Raw genomic sequence first — 7,530 nt, 5'->3', positions numbered from 1 at the left:
ATAAAAAAAAAGTCAATGCGGTCTCTTTGCAGAATGTTTTGCTTGATGTTTAAAAAATACCTTGGATCTTATTTTGTAAATACTTACATTTTTGTTAAAAAATACAAGTATTGCATTATGCAAGTTATTTCATAATCTTACATGTCCTGTAACAGGCTTTTGATGTTGTGTCTTTCCACTCAAATGGATTTGCTAGGTCTGTTCTTTTTGAAGCTCCCCATGTCTTAACTCCATCCCCTGCCCTTTTCATTCTAACAGAAAAATGAGGTCAGTAGACAGTCTATGGTGCTAGAAACCCACCATTGCCTAATGACCTAGGTGGCTTGTAGTCTCTGAGCTTGACCAAGACCATACCCAGACCACAGGTATTGACTCCACATGAACCTCCACATTTGTTTGCTCATAATCTACTTACTGCCTATAAATTATAAACCAGGCTAAGAAAAACCATCAGTCATAGCATTTACTTCTGCTTCTCCTGGATTATGTGCTACAAATGTGCTTTGGCTTTAGAAAGGGATGGATGAGAAGACAGATCTGAGATCAATCCGGGTAGAAGCAAAAAAAGTTGAAACTTTTGAAAGTGCTGAACACAAATCCACATCCGAATGGTCCGAGCAGCCGCAAAATCGCTCTTCATAAAGTGGGCTGACTTCTCTAGTTTAAGTTCTTTTGATGGAATGAATTAATTAATGTGTCAGGTGGCTTATTTGTGGATGCCATGATTGATGATGTTCATTTTAAGCTTTTACCTATAGTACAAGTACATGATGCTACTGAATATTTTTCCTCTTGGAAACTGTGAGCTGGTTGTTGCTTTCAAACACAAACTAAATCAAAAACACTGCGGACTTCCACTCAAGCTGGTCTTTCTTCCCCAGTGTGAGGCAATCCTGCCTATTAATAAAAATTTTAAAAAAGAAAAAAAAATCACTCCATCTGTGAAGCTGATACAGTCATAGGGGGCTAGGCAGGGCATTTGTGCCAACTAAGAATCACCAGATACCCACCATAAGTACCTATCGCAGTTTTGAAGTCGTTTCTCCCCCAACTCCCACCTCCCAACTCCTGAAGGTTGCTGCCTGCATATATACTCTTCATTAGTGCTATTTTCCTGTATGTCATTGTGAGCAAGCTGTGATTAATAAAGAATTGGAGTTCTGTGAACTAATAAAGGTTTGGTCTGTTCACTTGCCCCTAACACCTTCTAACCCTGGAGTTCCATTTTTAAAAGGCTAGCCATTGGATTGGATGCTCTCAGAAGCAAAAAGACAGTACTAAGCTGGAGGGAAGCCAGGACACTGCTGACCCCTTCCCTTCTGCAGCAATGGGCCACTCCTCTTTGCCCCTCCCAGGGACAGGCCCACAGGTGACTGAGTCTTCAACCTCTTCTCCTTAACTACATATAGGCTGAAGGATAAACTAAAGCTCAGATTGATAAAGCCAAGGAAGAAAACCCCTCTCAGGGTACTGGAAGTTTCCAGGCACCTTCCCAGATCCTCTTCTGTCACCCACAGGACACCTCCCCCTGCCTGGGCCGTCTGTTAAAATGTGATTTCTCTGCCATGCTGCTGCATTTTGTACTGCCAATAAGCACATTGCACACACGGACACAGCAGGGTCCTGTCACTGGCCCAGATGGATCTTGCAGGACCAAAGGAACAACATCCAGTTTTAACAGAACGTCGTAAAGGATAGAAACCACTCAGATTTATGAATAAGCAAATTGGGTTATTATCCCCAGGACCACTAACAAGCCAAGTGTAGCACTGAGGCCACCTGGTCTCTAAGTCAGATATCCTTTAATATCTGTCAGAATCTAACACTGCAACAAATGCTTTAGAATATCAGCGCTTCAGTTTAGCATGAAATAGGCTCTATTTTCACAATGATTTATATAAATCAGTCCTAAAAACATGATGTTCCTTGGGCCAGACCCTGTGTAAATCCCTGGGAACATGAACATGAATGGTCATCAGCTCATGGTCTAGTAGCTTATTTTGGCTCTAAAATAGAAAACAGGGCCGTATTGGTCAGTCCATGCAGCGTATGATGGAAAGCAGATCACTGCCATGAGGCTTTCTAAAATATTAAAAATAATTGACAGACCTCTCGTACTATTGTGACCGCCCCTGAACTGCAATCACGGACCACTCCAAACTGCTTCATCTCCAGTCTTCCCACCACTTTACACCAGCTAATTCTAAGTGAAGAAGCAAAGACATGGAGAGCTAAATAGTTTGTTCCAGGCAACAAACCACTTCTCATGATTTTTTTCCTCACTAATAGTTCATCAGCAGACCACTCCCAAGACTCACGTCTCTGGTAAGGACGAATTATCTATGAAGCTCCCCTGGACCAGCCCTCCTCAAACTTGAGCATGTCTCAGGGTCATCTGGAGGGCTTATTAAAAGCAGATTACTGACCTCTAACTCTAGATTTCTAATTCCTGAGGTCTGTGCCAAAGCCTGAAAATATGATGCTAGTACACTCACCTGATATGGATACAGAAACTGACCCAGCATGTGACTTGCAGTGGCTATCTTAACAAGGGCACCTTGATCAGTCAGACCATGTTCCATGCCAGATGGAGCATAAACAGAAACTCATTCAAACTTATTCAAAAAGTGGAAGTAGAAGAAATCTAAAAAAGAAAGAAATGAATAACTATACTTTGCCGGATACTGAAACAAAGAAATAATCAGGCTAGGGACCGGGCAGTGCTAAGAAGCATGTGAGGTCAGGGAACAACAGTCTGGCGCCTTTCACAACACATTATGTTAGTCGGGCTTAAAAAGTCCTAAGATACTCCCAACCCTTTAAGCAATGACCTAAGCATCTTGCAGGGGTGATGTCAGTCAGTGAGTTATCCGGTGTATAGCCCACCCCACTTAAAGATGTTTTTAAGTCTTGGTTTCCTCAGTCCTATGTTTAGCTTCTTTAAATGTCTTTGAAATATTCTGTGAAAATTCACAGAATCACATTGATGATTCATCTGTCTCTCATATCTCTGCAACACTCCCAAAATGTATGGAACAATTGAATATTGACAAATGGTGAGAGCCCTGCTGTGTTAGTCTGCTGTTACTATAACAAATATCTGAGATCATCAATTTATTTTAAAAAGTCTATTTCAGATCACGGTTTTGGAGTTTCCATGGTCAACTGGGTCAGTTGGGCCCCTTTACATTTTAGGACCTGTGGAGAGACAGCACACCATGGCAGAAACCACAAGACAAAGCAGCATTGCTCAACTCATGTCCAGAAAGCAAAAGAGAGAGAGGAAGGGAATAACTCCCACAATCCCTTTCAAGGGTACACCCCTAATAACCTACAGACCTCTCTCTAGACCCTGCCTCTTAAAGATTCCACCACCTCCTGATAGCACCGCAGGCTGGAAAACCAGTTCTTTAACGTGAACCTTGGGGAACATTCCAGATCTAAATTATAGCACCTGCCTTTGGGCTTTTCACCAGCCTCCACATCACTTAAGAAGAGAAAACAAAGTAAAAAATCTACTGATAGGGCATATCCACACCATCCATGGGCTCCTACTGAGAGAGAGAACAAGAAGGTGGAAACATGGCATCCTTGGCTTTAGCAACCACCTGTCATGTTCCCAGCCCTGGACAACACAATCATTCTTAACTTCTAGGCAGGCCGTTTGCTGAAAATTGCTAAGGCAAACACAGAGCCTAAAGCAAGAGCTCCCCAATTACCTCATAGTTATCTTGGATTTCTCATTGTCCCTTATCAATCATCCCCACCTGACCATTAAGTAGCATCAATTTGACCTCCACAATATCCCTCATTCATTGCTGTTTCTACTTCCACATCTACTGCCTACTTTGGCTCCTATTAGACTCTTACTCCAGCCTCATCACATGCCTTCGCTCCAGCCTGCAGGCCCTCCAACAGACTGTCCACTACTTTACACTGCACTTCCCCCTTACCTGAAGAATAAGATCCACACTCCTCTGAAAGGCTACCCACTGGATCATCCACACACTGATGGTATCTCACCATCTCTCTTTTTTTCTCATGAATGTTATTCCCTTTGCACACAAATTATTCACTCTGACATGCCAATGATGTGACATTTCAGGCCTTCCATGCACGTGCTATAATCTCTGTACAGAGGCATTTTCACTACAATTTAAGTCAGGAGAGGCTGGTAGGTTGGGTTGTGATATATATTAGTGAATTAAAATTGCAGAGTTTTGTTTCATACACCTGCTACTTGTCCAATGTGTGTCACTGTGAACTCCGAGGGCAAAGAACAATAGAACTTGCCTCTCTGGAGCATCGCTGGTCACTGTGGAAGAGGGAAAGAACAAGCACCGGCAAGTCATGCACTGGCTCTCTTAAAGCTTCCAGGTAGCGCACATCAGATTTGATTTGAGCAAAGCAAGTGATATGATCTCATTTGACTCCAAATAGGCAGAAAGGTACAATCTAATCGTAAACCCAGGAGGAGGAAAGTCAGAAATACTTGGTGCACTATACCAAGGTCTACCACCCTGTTGGTCACCAAATCTGCAGCTCACTCTCCTCCCTGCATGTCAAGTACATTCACACAGTTCTCAAGATACAAAACCTCCAAGTCCCATCTGGTCCTGGCATCAAGCTCAGTGTCCAGGATCTCTGGGTGTTACATGTTCTCTTTCTCTCTCCCCATATATTCGGGTCATCTTTTTCCATGTATTTAATGGTGAATCTCCATAGAATAATCACCATCATCATGCTCATTCTAGAGGGAAAGAATGGAAGATGCACAGGATTCAATGATCACAGAAATTCTGGTGTCCCTCTGCCACATTGGTTTATTTTGTGAGGACCTCTACCCTTGGGATAGAGAGTGCTCCTTGACTCTGCCTCTTTTCTGCTCCAGGGAGGAGCTCACCAGGGCTTTTTTCTTCAAAGCTTTGTCCTCTCATCAGATCTTCTCAGTTCTTTATTCTCCTTGGCCACATTTACAGGGGTGTTGGGGAATATGCCCCCCTCTTGCTGCACACCTACTTGCTGAAAACCTGCTTGCTGCACACCAAGTTTGGGGGCCCCTGGATTTTTACCTTTTCACTGATTGTCATATTGGTCTAGATCCTGGCAGGAAACAAGGGTACACCACAAAGGAGGAAATGAAGAAAGCCTAATGACCATTCTTTAAAAGGGAGCGAGTGAGTCGTTTAGGAAAAACCAATAGAGGACAGTTTAGCATCTAGGAAATGCAAACATGGAGAGACCATTTCCAGCCATGGCCTGATGACCCAGGGGATAGTAGTAGCTACAGGACACTGCCTGACCTGCAGCCATGGCCTTCAGAGAGGAATTCAGTCTCTTAACAAAGGCAGTCTAGAGAGGAAGGACCTGGGGAATACATAACTAAACATCTTTCTTCCTTCACCCTTTCATCTCTAGCCAAGACCTCACATTGGCTAAATCCAACCAAAAAATCAGAGGATAAGGAAGTCCAGTTAATGCTGTATGAGGCTGAGCAGGATGAGGAAAGGCAAAGGGAACGTGGAGAGGCAGAGGACATTTCCTGCAGTCCAGATGGTGGACTCAGTGAATAGCACTAATGACAACTATAATACTCTCCCACCTGGTTGTCATCAGTGCCACTGACTAACATTCCTGGCTTCTCTCCTTCTGAGATTGCACTTCCTCTACATTTTGGGTGGGGGATGGCTTGTGACTTGTTTGGGCCAATTTAACCTGAGAGGAAATAACATGCGCCACTTTCAGGAGGAAGACTTAAGAGCCAATTCAGGGTTCCCTGTGCCCTCTTTCCCTCTGTTAGCATGACCTGGAATAAGGATGAAGTGGAGCAGAGTCCCCTACACAGAGCATGTCTGAGAAATAAGCTCCATGCTCCTGGACTTTTGAGTTGTTACTGCTTAATAAATACTGGACTGAAACTCTTTTCACCATCCTGCACACCTCGTAGCCAGCCACGCCATCTCCAAACCAAAAGCTCAGGTTGAGGGCTCCAGGGAGTGCGCTTGTTTCTCTGTTTTTCAGCAGCTTTCCGGTGGCTTACATATCTTCTGTTCACTTGAGCCCTAAATGCCAAGAAGCTAATTAAAGCTATGATATTTGTAGGGAGGCCTGATCTGCCAACTGAGCTATTAATCTCAGAGTCTGAAAGGCAGATTGAATTTTTTTTCATTGGTTTATTTTGGCAATAATCCCCTACATTGTTTTAAAGGGCAAGAGAGGGGAAAAAAGTGGAAAAGAAAACTGTATATGAATTCTAGTATACGATAAGCTTCACATGTAAAGTCATGTCCACTTCACATGTGAAATCATGTCCACCACCTCTGACAATTTCCTAAGATCCGATTCCCATGACTGACACTTCAGTGGACTCTTTTGTATGTTAAATGGTGAAATGCAATTTGCTAACCTACCACTGTTACAGCATTAGGGCCTTCAGAGAAACTGAGGCAGCACAAAGATTCCCCTTTAAACCCCAATTCTTGTGATCAAGTCAGAAAAATTTCACATACACCATTCAGAGTAACCGGCATGAGCTCACTGAAGGGATTGGAAAGGGAAAGGGGACACTCTCAAGGGAGAGAGTGGGTCCTATCAGAGAGGAGAGGAACAGCATAGCTTTCCTGCACTCCAGTTTTATTGGGTATAGCAGAGAAGCTTCCAGATAGTTCTATCCAGGTTCACCTCTTAACTTGTCACCGATGGCAAGATGACATCAGACTTTTAAGTCCCTATTGCCATGACAACTCTAGGTCACTTTGGCCCAAGCTGACTGATTCTAATTGGATTTTTAACCATAAATTCTTACAGATTTTATGGTAATTAGGAGTAATTACCCTGATCTTCCTGATTTTCAGATCTGGGACTGTGTAAGGGCTCACAAAAGTTTCCCCCTTTCAGGGTAACTTGGCTTCCTCTTATTGGGCCTGCATTTCTCCTGCAGGTAGTTTGCTGAGGAATGTGACATATCCTGTCCACTTAAGCCAGGCAGGGCTTCAGGTAAATTGCTTCTTAGAAAACAAGCATATGGGGGTCAGCACAGTGAGCTCATCTTATAGAATTATTCCCTTAAACTCCTGTTCCCGCCTCTCACATCTGTCTGTTCCCTAACACCAATAGTGTGGAATACTGTGGACAAGTCCATCTGAATCAATGGATACTCCAAGAAAGTCTTTTCAAACTTGCTTGTTAAATATGTTACCCTAAATATCATTAAATAAATAGGTCAACCCAACTCTGTAAACTCCATGACAAATATTTAACACAGCCATTGACATTATTCCCCTCTCCCTCTTTTAGACGCATTTTCAAAATCCCTCCTTCTCACTGTCCCCCAACTATCTAATGGAGTCCACCTTGTACCAGGGGACAAGGATGTGAAGGACATTATAGAGGTCAAATCCAGATCCATCAGGTTCTCTCTACTAACTTTTAGATTTGTACTAAGCACTCAGGTTATTAAAGAAAAAAAATGGTATCCTCTCTCCTATTCCAATCCTATTGCCATATGTTTCCTGCCGTCACAGCCTTGCT

The sequence above is a fragment of the Urocitellus parryii genome, chromosome 7 (genome assembly GCF_045843805.1).
Source record: "Urocitellus parryii isolate mUroPar1 chromosome 7, mUroPar1.hap1, whole genome shotgun sequence".
Taxonomy (NCBI): domain Eukaryota; kingdom Metazoa; phylum Chordata; class Mammalia; order Rodentia; family Sciuridae; genus Urocitellus; species Urocitellus parryii.
Note: the sequence above shows the minus strand (reverse complement) of the source record.